The sequence below is a fragment of the Salmo salar genome, chromosome ssa01 (genome assembly GCF_905237065.1).
Source record: "Salmo salar chromosome ssa01, Ssal_v3.1, whole genome shotgun sequence".
Lineage (NCBI taxonomy): Eukaryota > Metazoa > Chordata > Actinopteri > Salmoniformes > Salmonidae > Salmo > Salmo salar.
The window spans coordinates 9,234,247-9,261,580 of NC_059442.1; positions in this window are offsets into that span (position 1 = coordinate 9,234,247).

Consider the following 27,334-nt stretch of genomic DNA (forward strand, 5'->3'; position numbering starts at 1 on the left):
TCTGTAGAGTGAGGTTAAGGTAGTGTATCTCTATCCAGTCTGTAGAGTGAGGTTAAGGTAGTGTCCCTCTATCCAGTCTGTAGGGTGAGGTTAAGGTAGTGTCCCTCTATCCAGTCTGTAGAGTGAGGTTAAGGTTGTGCATCTATCCAGTCTGTAGAGTGAGGTTAAGGTAGTGTATCTATCCAGTCTGTAGAGTGAGGTTAAGGTAGTGTATCTATCCAGTCTGTAGAGTGAGGTTAAGGTAGTGTATCTATCCAGTCTGTAGAGTGAGGTTAAGGTAGTGTATCTATCCAGTCTGTAGATTGAGGGTAAGGTAGTGTATCTATCCAGTCTGTAGAGTGAGGTTAAGGTAGTGTATCTATCCAGTCTGTAGAGTGAGGTTAAGGTAGTGTAACTATCCAGTCTGTAGAGTGAGGTTAAGGTGGTGGGCCAATAGAAAGGAAGCCACTTAGGCGTATTGCGATTCATTGTTTTTTCAATTGGTTCAGTCATGTAACCTATAACAGGAGAAGCAACACCTGCAGACAAAGAGGCCCGTATGGCCATGTAATGATAGGTTGAAAAAAAAAGGTTAAGATGATCAATGATATGACACGTGGCTTTGATTAGGGGTCTTTTGATTTGTGGCCGTTTGATTGGACTATTTGACTGTTTGTTTGATTAACCAAAATATTATTACAAAATCTCGGTTCCTTTGAGTGATTTGGTCTCTGAGGCCCTACTAATTCCTAATTAAGTCCTTCCCAAGCCACGCCGCATTTCATATACTGTTTATAAGCCTATTTGAAACCACTGCGATGATGTTGAGCAGTATCTGTCAACGGTTCACACAATGGCCCCAGATGGACGTCCGATTGACGCGTACCCTCTCTCATTGAGAGTGTCTCTTTTCTCCCTCTTTGACCTCGCTGCCCTCTTTTTCATGAGGTGATACTTGGACTCTTTGACCTCACTGCGCTCTTTTTCATGAGGTGATACTCGGACTCTTTGACCTCGCTGCCCTCTTTTTCATGAGGTGATACTTGGACTCTTTGACCTCGCTGCCCTTTGTTTTGAGGACTTACCTAGAAGCATTCCAGTGTTCTCTGATGGAATGTGTCCCACTGTAGCTCAGTTGGTAGAGCATGGTGCTTGCAATGCCAGGGTTGTGGGTTTGATTCCCATGGGGGGCCAGTATGTAAAAATGTAATAAAAATGTATGCACTCTATTGTAAGTTGCTCTGGATAAGAGTGTCTGCTAAATGACTTAAATGTAAATGTGTTGTTTTCTAGCAGTATGTATGAGAGGCACAGAGTGTGTTTGGCTGTAGACTGCCATGTTGTAGACACACAGAAGAGGTATTTTGCTGGTTCTGATTAGGGTGCATATAGTACTAGATGCTGGTACGCTGGCACACACACACACACACACAAATGCACGTTCGCGCACATATGCACGCACACACACACACCCAACACACACATCCACAACTCCAGTAAGAACAACCACTGTGATCAAGTACAGCCTGTTTATGGAACAGCGGGAACCAAAATGGCATGTGGCTTTTTCACCATCACTTCATGACTGCATCAATTATGACTGCATGTCATGGATCTGACAAGAAGTGCGTGAACACATTGCAAGCTTTGTGCGACATTTGCAAGCTCTGTCAGTTCATTTGTGATCTGTGGAAGCGATCTCTGCTTTTTATATCACTCGTCACTTTCTATCACAATAAAAGAAGAGGCACATCTCAATCTATCTGACTCATGTTTGACATAACTTGTGATAGTGATCATCTGTAGCTCAGTTGGTAGAGCTTGGCGCTTGCAACGCCAGGATAGTAGGTTTGATACAACCCATACGTATAATGCATGAACACGTGACTACTGTAAGTCGCTATGGATAAAAGCGGCTGCTAAATGGCATATATACAGTGCCTTCGGAAAGTATTCAGACGCCTTAACTTTTTCCACATTTTGTTACGTAACAGACTTATTCTAAAATTGATTCAATTGTTTTTTTTCCCCCTCATAGCTTTACACACAAAACCCCATAATGACAAAGGAAAAACAGTTTTTTTTAGAATGCAAAACTGGAATTTGACATTTACATACAGTACAAGTCAAGGTTTGGACACACCTAGTGATTCAAGGGTTTTTATTTTATTTTTACTATTTTCTACATTGTAGAATTATAGTGAAGACTTCAAAACTATGAAATAACACATATGGAATCATGTAGCAACCAAAAAAGTCTTAAACAAATCAAAATATTTTGGGGATTTTACATTCTTCATAGTAGCCACCCTTTGCCTTGATGACAGCTTTGCACACTCTTGGCATTCTCTCAACCTGCTTCACCTGGAATGCTTTTCCAACAATCTTGAAGGAGTTCCCACATATGCTGAGCACTTGTTGGATGATTTTCTTTCACTCTGCGGTCTAACTCATCCCAAACCATCTCAATTGGTTTGAGGTTGGGTGATTGTGGAGGCCAGGTCATCTGATGCAGCACACAATGCAGCACACAATCCTTCTTGGACAAATAGCCTTTATACAGCCCGGAGGTGTGTTTGGTCATTGTCCTGTTGAAAAACAAATGATAATCCCACTAAGGGAAAACCAGATAGGATGGCGTATCACTGTAGAATGCTGTGGTAGCCATGCTGGTTAACACTTTTTTGGTTACTACATGATTCCATATGTGTTATTTCAGAGTTTTGATGTCTTCAATATTATTCTACAATGTATAAAATAGTAAAAAATTAAGAAAAACCCTTGATTGAGTAGGTGTGTCCAAACTTTTGACTGGTACTGTAAGTATTCAGACCCTATACTCAGTACATTGTTGAAGCACCTTTGGCAGCGATTACAGCATCAATTGTTCTTGGGTATGACCCTACATGCTTGGCACACCGGTTTTTGGAGAGTTTCTCCCATTCTGTGGCTTTCGTCTGGCCACTCGTCTGGCCACTCCTCATAAAGGCCTGAGTGGTTGAGTGCTGCAGAGATGGTTGTCCTTCTGGAATGTTCTCCCATCTCCACAGAGGAACTCTAGAATTCTGTCAGGGTGGCCATTGGGTTCTTGTTCACCTCCCTGACCAAGGCCCTTCTTCCCCAATTGCTCAGTTTGGCCGGGTGGCCAGCTCTAGGAAGAGTCTTGGTGGTTCCAAAGTTCTTCAACATTTTTAGTACCCTTCCCCAGATCTGTACCTGGACACAATGTTGTCTCGGAGTTCTACGGACAATTCCTTTGACCTCACGGCTTGGTTTATGCTCTGACATGCACTGTCAACTGTGGAACCTTATATAGATAATTGTGTGCCTTTCCAAATAATGTCCAATCAATGTAATTTACCACAGGTGGACTCCAATCACGTTGTAGATACAGCTCAAAGATGATCAATGGAAACCGGATGAACCTGAGCTCCATTTCGAATCTCATAGCAAACTGTCTGAATACTTAAGTAAATAAGTTATTTTATTTTATTTTATTTTTGCTTTGTCATTTTGGGTTATTTTGTGTAGATTGCTGAGGATTTTTTGTTATTTCATAAATTTTAGAATAAGGCTGTAACGTAACAAAATTGTGGAAAAGGCAATGGGTCTGAATACTTTTTGAAGGCACTGTACATATCATGATCTCTATTGCGGCAAACATTTCTGCTGACCTGCTTTAACTCAGTTGGATGTTCTTCCCAATTTCTGTAAACAGTATATATATTTGTAACGGTCTTGGTTAAGTAGAGTGAGTTATAGATGTCACAAATGGCTAAGAGTATCTCAAACCATTCAGGGTTTTCTCAGCTCCTGTTAACCCACAGTGGAAGATATTTTAGATCTAACCCAGCACTTGATTAAACTTATCATGATGTCATGTGATCCCCAGACATACTGCTGTTTAGGTTCAGTATACTGTACTCTATGTCTCCTGCAGACATTTAGGAGAAACACTGACTGGCCACACTAGAGAGCACTATGTGGATATTCCTCAGGCTACGTGGTTGAAAGTCCAAACACGGAGTTTAACGTTCAAAGCTCTAAAAAACCTTGAGAGTAATACCTTAAGATGTATATCATAAGATTAATCATACGCCGACGTTTTGTGCGAAAGCGTCTTGGCACACAGGGAATATAATAAATTATTAGTGTTTGGCTTTAGCAGGTATTATAAATCAAAGGGCTTGACTGCAATGCGTCTCGTTACCAGAAGAAAAAGATTAAAATATCGGGTTCAGTGATATAAGGTCTGGTCTTCAATCTTCAATTGCCCTCCTCCTATTCTATCCAGCCCCTGTACCCTCAACCCTACTGCTCTGCCTTGCATGGGGAGCCCTGAGTGTAATTGACCAGACAGAAGCTTTGGGTTGTGATGGAGAACGTGTAATGCCTTTGTATCCCTGTAATATTTTGCCCGGACTGGTAATGAAATACACATGGAGAGCTCTACGGCGGCGGCGGTAGCCAGGCTTGTGTCACAACGCTTAAAGGGATACTTCGGGATTTTGGAAATGAGGCCCTTTTATCTACTTCCCCAGAGTCAGATGAACTTGTGGATACTATTTTTGTGAATACTATTTTTATGTCTCTGTGTCCAGTATGAATGAAGCTAGAGGTTGTATTGTGAGCCAATGCTAACTAGCATTACCCAGAGACTTTCAGTCATTGCACTATCTGCAAGCAATTGCACTACTTAGCAACTTCCTTCAGACTGCACGCAGAGATATATAAATGGTATCCACGAGTTCATCTGACTCTGGGGAAGTAAATAAAGGCTCTCATTGCCAACATCCTGAAGTATCCCTTTAACATACTCCAAACATGAGAGACTCATTTGTGTGTGTGTGTGTGTGTGTGTTTGTGTGTGTGTGTGTGTGTGTGTGTATGTGTGTGTGTGCATGCGTGTGTGCATTTTGTTCTCACATGTGTGTGTCCATGTGTGTGTGTGTATATGTAGGAGAAACTTTGTAGGGGACAGGGGGATGTGTGTGTGAGCGTATGTGAGCATGGGCTTGTTATTTGTAAGTCAAAGTTAGGGCACATGGAACATGTACAGCCAAGGTATTTAAATATGTATCCAGACTATTTACAACATGAGTTAACGTTCCATTTTAGAGAATAGTAATGACCGTGGTGGAGTAACACACTGTATGTTTGATCTTTGCAGTTTAGCATGCCAAAATGCAGAAAATTTGACTTGAATATTGCCGCACATTAAGACTAAACCAATCCAAATGTTCAAATCCAAATGTGATTCTCTGTAAAACTACAGTATAGACATTAATATGCTTGTTGTATATCATGAAATGTTCCAATGTTGGATCAACTGAATGGTGATAGAGAACCACAGTAACCTACTTACTGACTCTACACTCTCTGATCTACTGCCCTGCATGGGCATGAGGCCTACCCATGCCCGAGTCATTCAGGCCTTACCCTACCCATGCCCGAGTCATTCAGGCCTTACCCTACCCATGCCCGAGTCATTCAGGCCTTACCCTACCCATGCCCGAGTCATTCAGGCCTTACCCTACCCATGCCCGAGTCATTCAGGCCTTAACCTACCCATGCCCGAGTCATTCAGGCCTCTTACCCTACCCATGCCCGAGTCATTCAGGCCTTACCCTACCCATGCCCGAGTCATTCAGGCCTTACCCTACCCATGCCCGAGTCATTCAGGCCTTACCCTACCCATGCCCGAGTCATTCAGGTCATACCCTACCCATGCCCGAGTCATTCAGGCCTTACCCTACCCATGCCCGAGTCATTCAGGCATTACCCTACCCATGCCCGAGTCATTCAGGCCTTACGCTACCCATGCCCGAGTCATTCAGGCCCTACCCTACCCATGCCCGAGTCATTCAGGCCTTACCCTACCCATGCCCGAGTCATTCAGGCCCTACCCTACCCATGCCAGAGTCATTCAGGCCTTACCCTACCCATGCCCGAGTCATTCAGTCCCTACCCTACCCATGCCCGAGTCATTCAGGCCTTACCCTACCCATGCCCGAGTCATTCAGGCCTTACCCTACCCATGCCCGAGTCATTCAGGCCTTACCCTACCCATACCCGAGTCATTCAGGCCTTACCCTACCCATGCCCGAGTCATTCAGGCCTTACCCTACCCATGCCCGAGTCATTCAGGCCCTACCCTACCCATGCCCGAGTCATTCAGGCCTTACCCTACCCATGCCCGAGTCATTCAGGCCCTACCCTACCCATGCCAGAGTCATTCAGGCCTTACCCTACCCATGCCCGAGTCATTCAGTCCCTATCCTACCCATGCCCGAGTCATTCAGGCCTTACCCTACCCATGCCCGAGTCATTCAGGCCTTACCCTACCCATGCCCGAGTCATTCAGGCCTTACCCTACCCATACCCGAGTCATTCAGGCCTTACCCTACCCATGCCCGAGTCATTCAGGCCTTACCCTACCCATGCCCGAGTCATTCAGGCCTTACCCTACCCATGCCCGAGTCATTCAGGCCTTAACCTACCCATGCCCGAGTCATTCAGGCCTTACCCTACCCATGCCCGAGTCATTCAGGCCTTAACCTACCCATGCCCGAGTCATTCAGGCCTACCCTACCCATGCCCGAGTCATTCAGGCCTTCCCCTACCCATGCCCGAGTCATTCAGGCCTTACCCTACCCATGCCCGAGTCATTCAGGCCTTACCCTACCCATGCCCGAGTCATTCAGGCCTTACCCTACCCATGCCCGAGTCATTCAGGCCTTACCCTACCCATGCCCGAGTCATTCAGGCCTTACCCTACCCATGCCTGAGTCATTCAGGCCTTACCCTACCAATGCCCGAGTCATTCAGGCCTTACCCTACCCATGCCCGAGTCATTCAGTCCTTATCCTACCCATGCCCGAGTCATTCAGGCCTTACCCTACCCATGTCTGAGTCATTCAGGCCTTAACCTACCCATGCCTGAGTCATTCAGGCCTTACCCTACCCATGCCTGAGTCATTCCGGCCTTACCCTACCCATGCCTGAGTCATTCAGGCCTTACCCTACCCATGCCCGAGTCATTCACGCCTTACCCTACCAAGGCCTGATTGCTTCTGACAAATTTAAAGCCTGGTCCTGCCAGAAACCCGAAATTACTGCTCCTCTCTGTCTGTCTGTCACTCACTCCCTGCGTGCAGCTCGCTCTGCATGCGCTTTGCTCATGGCGGCTCTGTGAGTATCCATAGCAACGGCTCTGCTTAGGCAGCTCTCGTCAATGAAGAGACATGAGAGCAGTTAGCTGTTAACTACTTTTAGTCACTAAATTCAGACAAATCTCAAGGAACATTATTATTTATGTTAAATAATCTCTCCTGTATTGTATTTAATGAGTTTGAAGTACTTCTGACACCATTTTATGATCTTAGTCAGATATGACTGTACTGCAGCAGCAGAGCACATGCAAAATGTTAGTGATCAATTTAGTGATGCCTCACTAGTTATTGATGAGTACACTAGTTATTGATGAGAAAACAGGCCCTACCTGAACACTAGTTATTGATGAGACAACAGGCCCTACCTGTACACTAGTTATTGATGAGAAAACAGGCCCTACCTGTACACTAGTTATTGATGAGACAACAGGCCCTACCTGTACACTAGTTATTGATGAGAAAACAGGCCCTACCTGTACACTAGTTATTGATGAGAAAACAGGCCCTACCTGTACTCTAGTTATTGATGAGAAAACAGGCCCTACCTGTACTGTAGTTATTGATGAGAAAACAGGCCCTACCTGTACTCTAGTTATTGATGGGAAACAGGCCCTACCTGTACACTAGTTATTGATGAGAAAACATGCCCTACCTGTACACTAGTTATTGATGGGAAACAGGCCCTACCTGTACTCTAGTTATTGATGAGAAAACAGGCCCTACCTGTACTCTAGTTATTGATGAGAAAACAGGCCCTACCTGTACTCTAGTTATTGATGAGAAAACAGGCCCTACCTGTACACTAATTACTGATTAGAAAACAGGCCCTACCTGTACACTAGTTATTGATGAGAAAACTGGCCCTACCTGTACACTAGTTATTGATGAGAAAACAGACCCTACCTGTACACTAGTTATTGATGAGAAAACAGGTCCTACCTGTACTCTAGTTATTGATGAGAAAACAGGCCCTACCTGAACACTAGTTATTGATGAGAAAACAGGCCCTACCTGTACACTAGTTATTGATGAGAAAACAGGCCTTACCTGTACACTAGTTATTGATTAGAAAACAGGCCCTACCTGTACTCTAGTTATTGATGAGAAAACAGGCCCTACCTGTACACTAATTACTGATTAGAAAACAGGCCCTACCTGTACACTAGTTACTGATTAGAAAACAGGCCCTACCTGTACACTAATTACTGATGAGAAAACAGGCCCTACCTGAACACTAGTTATTAATGAGAAAACAGGCCCTACCTGAACACTAGTTATTGATGAGAAAACAGGCCCTACCTGTACACTAATTACTGATTAGAAAACAGGCCCTACCTGTACACTAGTTACTGATTAGAAAACAGGCCCTACCTGTACACTAGTTATTGATGAGAAAACAGGCCCTACCTGTACACTAGTTATTGATGAGAAAACAGGCCCTACCTGTACACTAGTTACTGATTAGAAAACAGGCCCTACCTGTACACTAGTTATTGATGAGAAAACAGGCCCTACCTGTACACTAGTTATTGATGAGAAAACAGGCCCTACCTGTACTCTAGTTATTGAAGAGAAAACAGGCTTTACCTGTACTCTAGTTATTGATGAGAAAACAGGCCCTACCTGTACACTAGTTACTGATTAGAAAACAGGCCCTACCTGTACACCAGTTATTGATGAGAAAACAGGCCCTACCTGAACACTAGTTATTGATGAGAAAACAGGCCCTATCTGAACACTAGTTATTGATGAGAAAACAGGCCCTACCTTTACACTAGTTACTGATTAGAAAACAGGCCCTACCTGTACACTAGTTATTGATGAGAAAACAGGCCCTACCTGTACACTAGTTATTGATGAGAAAACAGGCCCTATCTGAACACTAGTTATTGATGAGAAAACAGGCCCTACCTGAACACTAGTTATTGATGAGACAACAGGCCCTACCTGTACACTAGTTATTGATGAGAAAACAGGCCCTACCTGAACACTAATTATTGATGAGAAAACAGGCCCTACCTGTACACTAGTTACTGATTAGAAAACAGGCCCTACCTGTACCCTAGTTATTGATGAGACAACAGGCCCTACCTGTATACTAGTTATTGATGAGAAAACAGGCCCTACCTGTACACTAGTTATGGATGAGAAAACAGGCCCTACCTGTACACTAGTTATGGATGAGAAAACAGGCCCTACCTGAACACTAATTATTGATGAGAAAACAGGCCCTACCTGTACTCTAGTTATTGATGAGACAACAGGCCTTACCTGTAATGTAGTTATTGATGGGAAAACAGGCCCTACCTGTACACTAGTTATTGATGAGAAAACAGGCCCTACCTGTACACTAGTTACTGATTAGAAAACAGGCCCTACCTGTACGCTAGTTACTGATTAGAAAACAGGACCTACCTGTACACTAGTTATTGATGAGAAAACAGGTCCTACCTGCACACTAGTAATTGATGAGAAAACAGGCCCTACCTGTACTCTAGTTATTGATGAGAAAACAGGCCCTACCTGTACACTAGTTATTGATGAGACAACAGGCCCTACCTGTACACTAGTTATGGATGAGAAAACAGGCCCTACCTGTACACTAGTTACTGATTAGAAAACAGGCACTACCTGTACACTAGTTATTGATGGGAAAACAGGCCCTACCTGTACACTAGTTATTGATGAGAAAACAGGCCCTACCTGTACTCTAGTTATTGATGAGAAAACAGGCCCTACCTGTACACTAGTTATTGATGAGAAAACAGGCCCTACCTGTACTCTAGTTATTGATGAGAAAACAGGCCCTACCTGTACACTAATTACTGATTAGAAAACAGGCCCTACCTGTACACTAGTTATTGATGAGAAAACAGGCCCTGCCTGTACACTAATTACTGATTAGAAAACAGGCCCTACCTGTACACTAGTTACTGATGAGAAAACAGGCCCTACCTGTACACTAGTAATTGATGAGAAAACAGGCCCTACCTGTACACTAGTTATTGATGAGAAAACAGGCCCTACCTGTACACTAGTTATTGATGAGAAAACAGGCCTTACCTGTACACTAGTTATTGATTAGAAAACAGGCCCTACCTGTACTCTAGTTATTGATGAGAAAACAGGCCCTACCTGTACACTAATTACTGATTAGAAAACAGGCCCTACCTGTACACTAGTTACTGATTAGAAAACATGCCCTACCTGTACACTAATTACTGATGAGAAAACAGGCCCTACCTGAACACTAGTTATTGATGAGAAAACAGGCCCTACCTGAACACTAGTTATTGATGAGAAAACAGGCCCTACCTGTACACTAATTACTGATTAGAAAACAGGCCCTACCTGTACACTAGTTACTGATTCGAAAACAGGCCCTACCTGTACACTAGTTATTGATGAGAAAACAGGCCCTACCTGTACACTAGTTATTGATGAGAAAACAGGCCCTACCTGTACACTAGTTACTGATTAGAAAACAGGCCCTACCTGTACACTAGTTATTGATGAGAAAACCGGCCCTACCTGTACACTAGTTATTGATGAGAAAACAGGCCCTACCTGTACTCTAGTTATTGAAGAGAAAACAGGCTTTACCTGTACTCTAGTTATTGATGAGAAAACAGGCCCTACCTGTACACTAGTTATGGATGAGAAAACAGGCCCTACCTGTACACCAGTTATTGATGAGAAAACAGGCCCTACCTGAACACTAGTTATTGATGAGAAAACAGGCCCTACCTGAACACTAATTATTGATGAGAAAACAGGCCCTACCTGTACTCTAGTTATTGATGAGACAACAGGCCTTACCTGTACTGTAGTTATTGATGGGAAAACAGGCCCTACCTGTACACTAGTTATTGATGAGAAAACAGGCCCTACCTGTACACTAGTTACTGATTAGAAAACAGGCCCTACCTGTACGCTAGTTACTGATTAGAAAACAGGACCTACCTGTACACTAGTTATTGATGAGAAAACAGGCCCTACCTGTACACTAGTTATGGATGAGAAAACAGGCCCTACGTGTACACTAGTTACTGATTAGAAAACAGGCACTACCTGTACACTAGTTATTGATGGGAAAACAGGCCCTACCTGTACTCTAGTTATTGATGAGAAAACAGGCCCTACCTGAACACTAGTTATTGATGGGAAACAGGCCCTACCTGTACTCTAGTTATTGACGAGAAAACAGGCCATACCTGTACACTAGTTATTGATGAGAAAACAGGCCCTACCTGTACTCTAGTTATTGATGAGAAAACAGGCCCTACCTGTACACTAATTACTGATTAGAAAACAGGCCCTACCTGTACACTAGTTATTGATGAGAAAACAGGCCCTGCCTGTACACTAATTACTGATTAGAAAACAGGCCCTACCTGTACACTAGTTACTGATGAGAAAACAGGCCCTACCTGTACACTAGTAATTGATGAGAAAACAGGCCCTACCTGTACACTAGTTATTGATGAGAAAACAGGCCCTACCTGTACACTAGTTACTGATTAGAAAACAGGCCCTACCTGTACACTAGTTATTGATGAGAAAACAGGCCCTACCTGTACACTAGTTATTGATGAGAAAACAGGCCCTACCTGAACACTAGTTATTGATGAGACAACAGGCCCTACCTGAACACTAATTATTGATGAGAAAACAGGCCCTACCTGAACACTAGTTACCAATGAGAAAACAGGCCCTACCTGAACACTAGTTATTGATGAGAAAACAGGCCCTACCTGTACCCTAGTTATTGATGAGACAACAGCCCTACCTGTATACTAGTTATTGATGAGAAAACAGGCCCTACATGTACACTAGTTATGGATGAGAAAACAGGCCCTACCTGTACTCTAGTTATTGATTAGAAAACAGGCCCTACCTGTACACTAGTTATTGATGAGAAAACAGGCCCTACCTGTACACTAGTTATTGATGAGAAAACAGGCCCTACCTGTACTGTAGTTATTGATGGGAAAACAGGCCCTACCTGTACACTAGTTATTGTTGAGTAAACAGGCCCTACCTGTACACTAGTTAATGATTAGAAAACAGGCCCTACCTGTACACTAGTTATTGATGAGAAAACAGGCCCTACCTGTACACTAGTTACTGATTAGAAAACAGGCCCTACCTGTACACTAGTAATTGATGAGAAAACAGGCCCTACCTGTACACTAGTTATTGATGAGAAAACAGGTCCTACCTGTACACTAGTTATTGATGAGAAAACAGGCCCTACCTGTACACTAGTTATTGATGAGACAACAGGCCCTACCTGTACACTAGTTATGGATGAGAAAACAGGCCCTACCTGTACACTAGTTACTGATTAGAAAACAGGCCCTACCTGTACACTAGTTATTGATGAGAAAACAGGCCCTACCTGAACACTACTTATTGATGAGAAAACAGGCCCTACCTGTACTCTAGTTATTGATGAGAAAACAGGCCCTACCTGTACACTAGTGATGGATGAGAAAACAGGCCCTACCTGTGCACTAGTTATTGATGAGAAAACAGGCCCTACCTATACTCTAGTTATTGATGAGAAAACAGGCCCTACCTGTACACTAGTTATTGATGAGAAAACAGGCCCTACTGAACACTAATTATTGATGAGAAAACAGGCCCTACCTGTACTCTAGTTATTGATGAGAAAACCGGCCCTACCTGTACTCTAGTTATTGATGAGAAAACAGGCCCTACCTGTACACTAGTTATTGATGAGACAACAGGCCCTACCTGTACACTAGTTATTGATGAGAAAACAGGCCCTACCTGTACACCAGTTATTGATGAGAAAACAGGCCCTACCTGTACACTAGTTATTGATGAGACAACAGGCCCTACCTGTACACTAGTTATTGATGAGAAAACAGGCCCTACCTGTACACCAGTTATTGATGAGACAACAGGCCCTACCTGTACACTAGTTATTGATGAGAAAACAGGCCCTACCTGTACACTAGTTATTGATGAGAAAACAGGCCCTACCTGTATACTAGTTATTGATGAGAAAACAGGCCCTACCTGTACACTAGTTATTGATGAGAAAACAGGCCCTACCTGTACACTAATTACTGATTAGAAAACAGGTCCTACCTGTACACTAGTTATTGATTAGAAAACAGGCCCTACCTGTACACTAGTTATTGATGAGAAAACAGGCCCTACCTGTACACTAGTTACTGATTAGAAAACAGGCCTACCTGTACACTAGTTATTGATGAGAAAACAGGCCCTACCTGTACACTAGTTATGGATGAGAAAACAGGCCCTACCTGTACACTAGTTATTGATGAGAAAACAGGCCCTACCTGTACACTAATTACTGATTAGAAAACAGGTCCTACCTGTACACTAGTTATTGATTAGAAAACAGGCCCTACCTGTACACTAGTTATTGATGAGAAAACAGGCCCTACCTGTACACTAGTTACTGATGAGAAAACAGGCCCTACCTGTACACTAGTTATTGATGAGAAAACAGGCCCTACCTGTACACTAGTTACGGATTAGAAAACAGGCCCTACCTGTACACTAGTTATTGATGAGAAAACAGGCCATACCTGAACACTAATTACTGATTAGAAAACAGGCCCTACCTGTACACTAGTTATTGATGAGAAAACAGGCCCTACCTGTACTGTAGTTATTGATGGGAAAACAGGCCCTACCTGTACACTAGTTATTGATGAGAAAACAGGCCCTACCTGTAAAATAGTTACTGATTAGAAAACAGGCCCTACCTGTACACTAGTTATTGATGAGAAAACAGGCCCTACCTGTACACTAGTTACTGATTAGAAAACAGGCCCTACCTGTACACTAGTTATTGATGAGAAAACAGGCCCTACCTGTACACTAGTTATTGATGAGACGACAGGCCCTACCTGTACACTAGTTTTGGATGAGAAAACAGGCCCTACCTGTACACTAGTTATTGATGAGAAAACAGGCCCTACCTGTACACTAGTTATTGATGAGAAAACAGGCCCTACCTGTACACTAGTTACTGATTAGAAAACAGGCCCTACCTGTACACTAGTTATTGATGAGAAAACAGGCCCTACCTGAACACTACTTATTGATGAGAAAACAGGCCCTACCTGTACTCTAGTTATTGATGAGAAAACAGGCCCTACCTGTACACTAGTGATGGATGAGAAAACAGGCCCTACCTGTGCACTAGTTATTGATGAGAAAACAGGCCCTACCTATACTCTAGTTATTGATGAGAAAACAGGCCCTACCTGTACACTAGTTATTGATGAGAAAACAGGCCCTACTGAACACTAATTATTGATGAGAAAACAGGCCCTACCTGTACTCTAGTTATTGATGAGAAAACAAGCCCTACCTGTACTCTAGTTATTGATGAGAAAACAGGCCCTACCTGTACACTAGTTATTGATGAGACAACAGGCCCTACCTGTACACTAGTTATTGATGAGAAAACAGGCCCTACCTGTACACCAGTTATTGATGAGAAAACAGGCCCTACCTGTACACTAGTTATTGATGAGACAACAGGCCCTACCTGTACACTAGTTATTGATGAGAAAACAGGCCCTACCTGTACACCAGTTATTGATGAGACAACAGGCCCTACCTGTACACTAGTTATTGATGAGAAAACAGGCCCTACCTGTACACTAGTTATTGATGAGAAAACAGGCCCTACCTGTATACTAGTTATTGATGAGAAAACAGGCCCTACCTGTACACTAGTTATTGATGAGAAAACAGGCCCTACCTGTACACTAATTACTGATTAGAAAACAGGTCCTACCTGTACACTAGTTATTGATTAGAAAACAGGCCCTACCTGTACACTAGTTATTGATGAGAAAACAGGCCCTACCTGTACACTAGTTACTGATTAGAAAACAGGCCTACCTGTACACTAGTTATTGATGAGAAAACAGGCCCTACCTGTACACTAGTTATGGATGAGAAAACAGGCCCTACCTGTACACTAGTTATTGATGAGAAAACAGGCCCTACCTGTACACTAATTACTGATTAGAAAACAGGCCCTACCTGTACACTAGTTATTGATGAGAAAACAGGCCCTACCTGTACACTAGTTACGGATGAGAAAACAGGCCCTACCTGTACACTAGTTATTGATGAGAAAACAGGCCATACCTGAACACTAATTATTGATGAGAAAACAGGCCCTACCTGTACACTAGTTATTGATGAGAAAACAGGCCTTACCTGTACTGTAGTTATTGATGGGAAAACAGGCCCTACCTGTACACTAGTTATTGATGAGAAAACAGGCCCTACCTGTACACTAGTTACTGATTAGAAAACAGGCCCTACCTGTACACTAGTTATTGATGAGAAAACAGGCCCTACCTGTACACTAGTTACTGATTAGAAAACAGGCCCTACCTGTACACTAGTTATTGATGAGAAAACAGGCCCTACCTGTACACTAGTTATTGATGAGAAAACAGGCCCTACTGAACACTAATTATTGATGAGAAAACAGGCCCTACCTGTACTCTAGTTATTGATGAGAAAACAAGCCCTACCTGTACTCTAGTTATTGATGAGAAAACAGGCCCTACCTGTACACTAGTTATTGATGAGACAACAGGCCCTACCTGTACACTAGTTATTGATGAGAAAACAGGCCCTACCTGTACACCAGTTATTGATGAGAAAACAGGCCCTACCTGTACACTAGTTATTGATGAGACAACAGGCCCTACCTGTACACTAGTTATTGATGAGAAAACAGGCCCTACCTGTACACCAGTTATTGATGAGACAACAGGCCCTACCTGTACACTAGTTATTGATGAGAAAACAGGCCCTACCTGTACACTAGTTATTGATGAGAAAACAGGCCCTACCTGTATACTAGTTATTGATGAGAAAACAGGCCCTACCTGTACACTAGTTATTGATGAGAAAACAGGCCCTACCTGTACACTAATTACTGATTAGAAAACAGGTCCTACCTGTACACTAGTTATTGATTAGAAAACAGGCCCTACCTGTACACTAGTTATTGATGAGAAAACAGGCCCTACCTGTACACTAGTTACTGATTAGAAAACAGGCCTACCTGTACACTAGTTATTGATGAGAAAACAGGCCCTACCTGTACACTAGTTATGGATGAGAAAACAGGCCCTACCTGTACACTAGTTATTGATGAGAAAACAGGCCCTACCTGTACACTAATTACTGATTAGAAAACAGGCCCTACCTGTACACTAGTTATTGATGAGAAAACAGGCCCTACCTGTACACTAGTTACGGATGAGAAAACAGGCCCTACCTGTACACTAGTTATTGATGAGAAAACAGGCCATACCTGAACACTAATTATTGATGAGAAAACAGGCCCTACCTGTACACTAGTTATTGATGAGAAAACAGGCCTTACCTGTACTGTAGTTATTGATGGGAAAACAGGCCCTACCTGTACACTAGTTATTGATGAGAAAACAGGCCCTACCTGTACACTAGTTACTGATTAGAAAACAGGCCCTACCTGTACACTAGTTATTGATGAGAAAACAGGCCCTACCTGTACACTAGTTACTGATTAGAAAACAGGCCCTACCTGTACACTAGTTATTGATGAGAAAAAAGGCCCTACCTGTACACTAGTTATTGATGAGACGACAGGCCCTACCTGTACACTAGTTTTGGATGAGAAAACAGGCCCTACCTGTACACTAGTTATTGATGAGAAAACAGGCCCTACCTGAACACTAATTATTGATGAGAAAACAGGCCCTACCTGTACTCTAGTTATTGATGAGACAACAGGCCTTACCTGTACTGTAGTTATTGATGGGAAAACAGGCCCTACCTGTACTCTAGTTATTGATGAGAAAACAGGCCCTACCTGTACACTAGTTATTGATGAGAAAACAGGCCCTACCTGTACACTAGTTATTGATGAGAAAACAGGCCCTACCTGTACACTAGTTACTGATTAGAAAACAGGCCCTACCTGTACACTAGTTATTGATGAGAAAACAGGCCCTACCTGAACACTACTTATTGATGAGAAAACAGGCCCTACCTGTACTCTAGTTATTGATGAGAAAACAGGCCCTACCTGTACACTAGTGATGGATGAGAAAACAGGCCCTACCTGTACACTAGTTACGGATGAGAAAACAGGCCCTACCTGTACACTAGTTATTGATGAGAAAACAGGCCATACCTGAACACTAATTATTGATGAGAAAACAGGCCCTACCTGTACACTAGTTATTGATGAGAAAACAGGCCTTACCTGTACTGTAGTTATTGATGGGAAAACAGGCCCTACCTGTACACTAGTTATTGATGAGAAAACAGGCCCTACCTGTACACTAGTTACTGATTAGAAAACAGGCCCTACCTGTACACTAGTTATTGATGAGAAAACAGGCCCTACCTGTACACTAGTTACTGATTAGAAAACAGGCCCTACCTGTACACTAGTTATTGATGAGAAAACAGGCCCTACCTGTACACTAGTTATTGATGAGAAAACAGGCCCTACTGAACACTAATTATTGATGAGAAAACAGGCCCTACCTGTACTCTAGTTATTGATGAGAAAACAAGCCCTACCTGTACTCTAGTTATTGATGAGAAAACAGGCCCTACCTGTACACTAGTTATTGATGAGACAACAGGCCCTACCTGTACACTAGTTATTGATGAGAAAACAGGCCCTACCTGTACACCAGTTATTGATGAGAAAACAGGCCCTACCTGTACACTAGTTATTGATGAGACAACAGGCCCTACCTGTACACTAGTTATTGATGAGAAAACAGGCCCTACCTGTACACCAGTTATTGATGAGACAACAGGCCCTACCTGTACACTAGTTATTGATGAGAAAACAGGCCCTACCTGTACACTAGTTATTGATGAGAAAACAGGCCCTACCTGTATACTAGTTATTGATGAGAAAACAGGCCCTACCTGTACACTAGTTATTGATGAGAAAACAGGCCCTACCTGTACACTAATTACTGATTAGAAAACAGGTCCTACCTGTACACTAGTTATTGATTAGAAAACAGGCCCTACCTGTACACTAGTTATTGATGAGAAAACAGGCCCTACCTGTACACTAGTTACTGATTAGAAAACAGGCCTACCTGTACACTAGTTATTGATGAGAAAACAGGCCCTACCTGTACACTAGTTATGGATGAGAAAACAGGCCCTACCTGTACACTAGTTATTGATGAGAAAACAGGCCCTACCTGTACACTAATTACTGATTAGAAAACAGGCCCTACCTGTACACTAGTTATTGATGAGAAAACAGGCCCTACCTGTACACTAGTTACGGATGAGAAAACAGGCCCTACCTGTACACTAGTTATTGATGAGAAAACAGGCCATACCTGAACACTAATTATTGATGAGAAAACAGGCCCTACCTGTACACTAGTTATTGATGAGAAAACAGGCCTTACCTGTACTGTAGTTATTGATGGGAAAACAGGCCCTACCTGTACACTAGTTATTGATGAGAAAACAGGCCCTACCTGTACACTAGTTACTGATTAGAAAACAGGCCCTACCTGTACACTAGTTATTGATGAGAAAACAGGCCCTACCTGTACACTAGTTACTGATTAGAAAACAGGCCCTACCTGTACACTAGTTATTGATGAGAAAAAAGGCCCTACCTGTACACTAGTTATTGATGAGACGACAGGCCCTACCTGTACACTAGTTTTGGATGAGAAAACAGGCCCTACCTGTACACTAGTTATTGATGAGAAAACAGGCCCTACCTGAACACTAATTATTGATGAGAAAACAGGCCCTACCTGTACTCTAGTTATTGATGAGACAACAGGCCTTACCTGTACTGTAGTTATTGATGGGAAAACAGGCCCTACCTGTACTCTAGTTATTGATGAGAAAACAGGCCCTACCTGTACACTAGTTATTGATGAGAAAACAGGCCCTACCTGTACACTAGTTATTGATGAGAAAACAGGCCCTACCTGTACACTAGTTACTGATTAGAAAACAGGCCCTACCTGTACACTAGTTATTGATGAGAAAACAGGCCCTACCTGAACACTACTTATTGATGAGAAAACAGGCCCTACCTGTACTCTAGTTATTGATGAGAAAACAGGCCCTACCTGTACACTAGTGATGGATGAGAAAACAGGCCCTACCTGTGCACTAGTTATTGATGAGAAAACAGGCCCTACCTATACTCTAGTTATTGATGAGAAAACAGGCCCTACCTGTACACTAGTTATTGATGAGAAAACAGGCCCTACTGAACACTAATTATTGATGAGAAAACAGGCCCTACCTGTACTCTAGTTATTGATGAGAAAACAAGCCCTACCTGTACTCTAGTTATTGATGAGAAAACAGGCCCTACCTGTACACTAGTTATTGATGAGACAACAGGCCCTACCTGTACACTAGTTATTGATGAGAAAACAGGCCCTACCTGTACACCAGTTATTGATGAGAAAACAGGCCCTACCTGTACACTAGTTATTGATGAGACAACAGGCCCTACCTGTACACTAGTTATTGATGAGAAAACAGGCCCTACCTGTACACCAGTTATTGATGAGACAACAGGCCCTACCTGTACACTAGTTATTGATGAGAAAACAGGCCCTACCTGTACACTAGTTATTGATGAGAAAACAGGCCCTACCTGTATACTAGTTATTGATGAGAAAACAGGCCCTACCTGTACACTAGTTATTGATGAGAAAACAGGCCCTACCTGTACACTAATTACTGATTAGAAAACAGGTCCTACCTGTACACTAGTTATTGATTAGAAAACAGGCCCTACCTGTACACTAGTTATTGATGAGAAAACAGGCCCTACCTGTACACTAGTTACTGATTAGAAAACAGGCCTACCTGTACACTAGTTATTGATGAGAAAACAGGCCCTACCTGTACACTAGTTATGGATGAGAAAACAGGCCCTACCTGTACACTAGTTATTGATGAGAAAACAGGCCCTACCTGTACACTAATTACTGATTAGAAAACAGGCCCTACCTGTACACTAGTTATTGATGAGAAAACAGGCCCTACCTGTACACTAGTTACGGATGAGAAAACAGGCCCTACCTGTACACTAGTTATTGATGAGAAAACAGGCCATACCTGAACACTAATTATTGATGAGAAAACAGGCCCTACCTGTACACTAGTTATTGATGAGAAAACAGGCCTTACCTGTACTGTAGTTATTGATGGGAAAACAGGCCCTACCTGTACACTAGTTATTGATGAGAAAACAGGCCCTACCTGTACACTAGTTACTGATTAGAAAACAGGCCCTACCTGTACACTAGTTATTGATGAGAAAACAGGCCCTACCTGTACACTAGTTACTGATTAGAAAACAGGCCCTACCTGTACACTAGTTATTGATGAGAAAACAGGCCCTACCTGTACACTAGTTATTGATGAGAAAACAGGCCCTACTGAACACTAATTATTGATGAGAAAACAGGCCCTACCTGTACTCTAGTTATTGATGAGAAAACAAGCCCTACCTGTACTCTAGTTATTGATGAGAAAACAGGCCCTACCTGTACACTAGTTATTGATGAGACAACAGGCCCTACCTGTACACTAGTTATTGATGAGAAAACAGGCCCTACCTGTACACCAGTTATTGATGAGAAAACAGGCCCTACCTGTACACTAGTTATTGATGAGACAACAGGCCCTACCTGTACACTAGTTATTGATGAGAAAACAGGCCCTACCTGTACACCAGTTATTGATGAGACAACAGGCCCTACCTGTACACTAGTTATTGATGAGAAAACAGGCCCTACCTGTACACTAGTTATTGATGAGAAAACAGGCCCTACCTGTATACTAGTTATTGATGAGAAAACAGGCCCTACCTGTACACTAGTTATTGATGAGAAAACAGGCCCTACCTGTACACTAATTACTGATTAGAAAACAGGTCCTACCTGTACACTAGTTATTGATTAGAAAACAGGCCCTACCTGTACACTAGTTATTGATGAGAAAACAGGCCCTACCTGTACACTAGTTACTGATTAGAAAACAGGCCTACCTGTACACTAGTTATTGATGAGAAAACAGGCCCTACCTGTACACTAGTTATGGATGAGAAAACAGGCCCTACCTGTACACTAGTTATTGATGAGAAAACAGGCCCTACCTGTACACTAATTACTGATTAGAAAACAGGCCCTACCTGTACACTAGTTATTGATGAGAAAACAGGCCCTACCTGTACACTAGTTACGGATGAGAAAACAGGCCCTACCTGTACACTAGTTATTGATGAGAAAACAGGCCATACCTGAACACTAATTATTGATGAGAAAACAGGCCCTACCTGTACACTAGTTATTGATGAGAAAACAGGCCTTACCTGTACTGTAGTTATTGATGGGAAAACAGGCCCTACCTGTACACTAGTTATTGATGAGAAAACAGGCCCTACCTGTACACTAGTTACTGATTAGAAAACAGGCCCTACCTGTACACTAGTTATTGATGAGAAAACAGGCCCTACCTGTACACTAGTTACTGATTAGAAAACAGGCCCTACCTGTACACTAGTTATTGATGAGAAAAAAGGCCCTACCTGTACACTAGTTATTGATGAGACGACAGGCCCTACCTGTACACTAGTTTTGGATGAGAAAACAGGCCCTACCTGTACACTAGTTATTGATGAGAAAACAGGCCCTACCTGAACACTAATTATTGATGAGAAAACAGGCCCTACCTGTACTCTAGTTATTGATGAGACAACAGGCCTTACCTGTACTGTAGTTATTGATGGGAAAACAGGCCCTACCTGTACTCTAGTTATTGATGAGAAAACAGGCCCTACCTGTACACTAGTTATTGATGAGAAAACAGGCCCTACCTGTACACTAGTTACTGATTAGAAAACAGGCCCTACCTGTACACTAGTTATTGATGAGAAAACAGGCCCTACCTGTACACTAGTTACTGATTAGAAAACAGGCCCTACCTGTACACTAGTTATTGATGAGAAAACAGGCCCTACCTGTACACTAGTTATTGATGAGACAACAGGCCCTACCTGTGCTCTAGTTATTGATGAGAAAACAGGCCCTACCTGTACAATAGTTACTGATTAGAAAACAGGCTCTACCTGTACACTAGTTATTGATGAGAAAACAGGCCCTACCTGTACACTAGTTATTGATGAGAAAACAGGCCCTACCTGTACACTAGTTACTGATTAGAAAACAGGCCCTACCTGTACACTAGTTATTGATGAGAAAACAGGCCCTACCTGTACACTAGTTATGGATGAGAAAACAGGCCCTACCTGTACACTAGTTATTGATGAGAAAACAGGCCCTACCTGTACACTAGTTATTGATGAGAAAACAGGCCCTACCTGTACACTAGTTACTGATTAGAAAACAGGCCCTACCTGTACACTAGTTATGGATGAGAAAACAGGCCCTACCTGTACACTAGTTATTGATGAGAAAACAGGCCCTACCTGAACACTAATTATTGATGAGAAAACAGGCCCTACCTGTACTCTAGTTATTGATGAGACAACAGGCCTTACCTGTACTGTAGTTATTGATGGGAAAACAGGCCCTACCTGTACACTAGTTATTGATGAGAAAACAGGCCCTACCTGTACACTAGTTACTGATTAGAAAACAGGCCCTACCTGTACACTAGTTATTGATGAGAAAACAGGCCCTACCTGTACACTAGTTACTGATTAGAAAACAGGCCCTACCTGTACACTAGTTATTGATGAGAAAACAGGCCCTACCTGTACACTAGTTATTGATGAGAAAACAGGCCCTACCTGTACACTAGTTATTGATGAGAAAACAGGCCCTACCTGTACACTAGTTATTGATGAGAAAACAGGCCCTACCTGTACTCTAGTTATTGATGAGAAAACAGGCCCTACCTGTACACTAGTTACTGATTAGAAAACAGGCCCTACCTGTACTCTAGTTATTGATGAGAAAACAGGCCCTACCTGTACACTAGTTATTGATGAGAAAACAGGCCCTACCTGAACACTAATTATTGATGAGAAAACAGGTCCTACCTGTACTCTAGTTATTGATGAGAAAACAGGCCCTACCTGTACTCTAGTTATTGATGGGAAAACAGGCCCTACCTGTACACTAGTTATTGATGAGAAAACAGGCCCTACCTGTACACTAGTTACTGATTAGAAAACAGGCCCTACCTGTACACTAGTTATTGATGAGAAAACAGGCCCTACCTGTACACTAGTTATTGATGAGAAAACAGGCCCTACCTGTACACTAGTTATTGATGAGAAAACAGGCCCTACCTGAACACTAATTATTGATGAGAAAACAGGTCCTACCTGTACTCTAGTTATTGATGAGAAAACAGGCCCTACCTGTACTCTAGTTATTGATGGGAAAACAGGCCCTACCTGTACACTAGTTAATGATGAGAAAACAGGCCCTACCTGTACACTAGTTACTGATTAGAAAACAGGCCCTACCTGTACACTAGTTATTGATGAGAAAACAGGCCCTACCTGAACACTAATTATTGATGAGAAAACAGGTCCTACCTGTACTCTAGTTATTGATGAGAAAACAGGCCCTACCTGTACTCTAGTTATTGATGGGAAAACAGGCCCTACCTGTACACTAGTTATTGATGAGAAAACAGGCCCTACCTGTACACTAGTTACTGATTAGAAAACAGGCCCTACCTGTACACTAGTTATTGATGAGAAAACAGGCCCTACCTGTACACTAGTTATTGATGAGAAAACAGGCCCTACCTGTACACTAGTTACTGATTAGAAAACAGGCCCTACCTGTACACTAGTTATTGATGAGAAAACAGGCCCTACCTGTACACTAGTTATTGATGAGACAACAGGCCCTACCTGTGCTCTAGTTATTGATGAGAAAACAGGCCCTACCTGTACAATAGTTACTGATTAGAAAACAGGCTCTACCTGTACACTAGTTATTGATGAGAAAACAGGCCCTACCTGTACACTAGTTATTGATGAGAAAACAGGCCCTACCTGTACACTAGTTACTGATTAGAAAACAGGCCCTACCTGTACACTAGTTATTGATGAGAAAACAGGCCCTACCTGTACACTAGTTATGGATGAGAAAACAGGCCCTACCTGTACACTAGTTATTGATGAGAAAACAGGCCCTACCTGTACACTAGTTATTGATGAGAAAACAGGCCCTACCTGTACACTAGTTACTGATTAGAAAACAGGCCCTACCTGTACACTAGTTATGGATGAGAAAACAGGCCCTACCTGTACACTAGTTATTGATGAGAAAACAGGCCCTACCTGAACACTAATTATTGATGAGAAAACAGGCCCTACCTGTACTCTAGTTATTGATGAGACAACAGGCCTTACCTGTACTGTAGTTATTGATGGGAAAACAGGCCCCACCTGTACACTAGTTATTGATGAGAAAACAGGCCCTACCTGTACACTAGTTACTGATTAGAAAACAGGCCCTACCTGTACACTAGTTATTGATGAGAAAACAGGCCCTACCTGTACACTAGTTACTGATTAGAAAACAGGCCCTACCTGTACACTAGTTATTGATGAGAAAACAGGCCCTACCTGTACACTAGTTATTGATGAGAAAACAGGCCCTACCTGTACACTAGTTATTGATGAGAAAACAGGCCCTACCTGTACACTAGTTATTGATGAGAAAACAGGCCCTACCTGTACTCTAGTTATTGATGAGAAAACAGGCCCTACCTGTACACTAGTTACTGATTAGAAAACAGGCCCTACCTGTACTCTAGTTATTGATGAGAAAACAGGCCCTACCTGTACACTAGTTATTGATGAGAAAACAGGCCCTACCTGAACACTAATTATTGATGAGAAAACAGGTCCTACCTGTACTCTAGTTATTGATGAGAAAACAGGCCCTACCTGTACTCTAGTTATTGATGGGAAAACAGGCCCTACCTGTACACTAGTTATTGATGAGAAAACAGGCCCTACCTGTACACTAGTTACTGATTAGAAAACAGGCCCTACCTGTACACTAGTTATTGATGAGAAAACAGGCCCTACCTGTACACTAGTTATTGATGAGAAAACAGGCCCTACCTGTACACTAGTTATTGATGAGAAAACAGGCCCTACCTGAACACTAATTATTGATGAGAAAACAGGTCCTACCTGTACTCTAGTTATTGATGAGAAAACAGGCCCTACCTGTACTCTAGTTATTGATGGGAAAACAGGCCCTACCTGTACACTAGTTAATGATGAGAAAACAGGCCCTACCTGTACACTAGTTACTGATTAGAAAACAGGCCCTACCTGTACACTAGTTATTGATGAGAAAACAGGCCCTACCTGAACACTAATTATTGATGAGAAAACAGGTCCTACCTGTACTCTAGTTATTGATGAGAAAACAGGCCCTACCTGTACACTAGTTATTGATGGGAAAACAGGCCCTACCTGTACACTAGTTATTGATGAGAAAACAGGCCCTACCTGTACACTAGTTACTGATTAGAAAACAGGCCCTACCTGTACACTAGTTATTGATGAGAAAACAGGCCCTACCTGTACACTAGTTATTGATGAGACAACAGGCCCTACCTGTACACTAGTTATTGATGAGAAAACAGGCCCTACCTGTACACCAGTTATTGATGAGAAAACAGGCCCTACCTGTACACTAGTTATTGATGAGACAACAGGCCCTACCTGTACACTAGTTATTGATGAGAAAACAGGCCCTACCTGTACACCAGTTATTGATGAGACAACAGGCCCTACCTGTACACTAGTTATTGATGAGAAAACAGGCCCTACCTGTACACTAGTTATTGATGAGAAAACAGGCCCTACCTGTACACTAGTTATGGATGAGAAAACAGGCCCTACCTGTACACTAGTTATTGATGAGAAAACAGGCCCTACCTGTACACTAATTACTGATTAGAAAACAGGTCCTACCTGTACACTAGTTATTGATTAGAAAACAGGCCCTACCTGTACACTAGTTATTGATGAGAAAACAGGCCCTACCTGTACACTAGTTACTGATTAGAAAACAGGCCCTACCTGTACACTAGTTATTGATGAGAAAACAGGCCCTACCTGTACACTAGTTACGGATGAGAAAACAGGCCCTACCTGTACACTAGTTATTGATGAGAAAACAGGCCATACCTGAACACTAATTATTGATGAGAAAACAGGCCCTACCTGTACACTAGTTATTGATGAGAAAACAGGCCTTACCTGTACTGTAGTTATTGATGGGAAAACAGGCCCTACCTGTACACTAGTTATTGATGAGAAAACAGGCCCTACCTGTACACTAGTTACTGATTAGAAAACAGGCCCTACCTGTACACTAGTTATTGATGAGAAAACAGGCCCTACCTGTACACTAGTTACTGATTAGAAAACATGCCCTACCTGTACACTAGTTATTGATGAGAAAACAGGCCCTACCTGTACACTAGTTATTGATGAGACGACAGGCCCTACCTGTACACTAGTTTTGGATGAGAAAACAGGCCCTACCTGTACACTAGTTATTGATGAGAAAACAGGCCCTACCTGAACACTAATTATTGATGAGAAAACAGGCCCTACCTGTACTCTAGTTATTGATGAGACAACAGGCCTTACCTGTACTGTAGTTATTGATGGGAAAACAGGCCCTACCTGTACTCTAGTTATTGATGAGAAAACAGGCCCTACCTGTACACTAGTTATTGATTAGAAAACAGGCCCTACCTGTACACTAGTTACTGATTAGAAAACAGGCTCTACCTGTACACTAGTTATTGATGAGAAAACAGGCCCTACCTGTACACTAGTTATTGATGAGAAAACAGGCCCTACCTGTACACTAGTTACTGATTAGAAAACAGGCCCTACCTGTACACTAGTTATTGATGAGAAAACAGGCCCTACCTGTACACTAGTTATGGATGAGAAAACAGGCCCTACCTGTACACTAGTTATTGATGAGAAAACAGGCCCTACCTGTACACTAGTTATTGATGAGAAAACAGGCCCTACCTGTACACTAGTTACTGATTAGAAAACAGGCCCTACCTGTACACTAGTTATGGATGAGAAAACAGGCCCT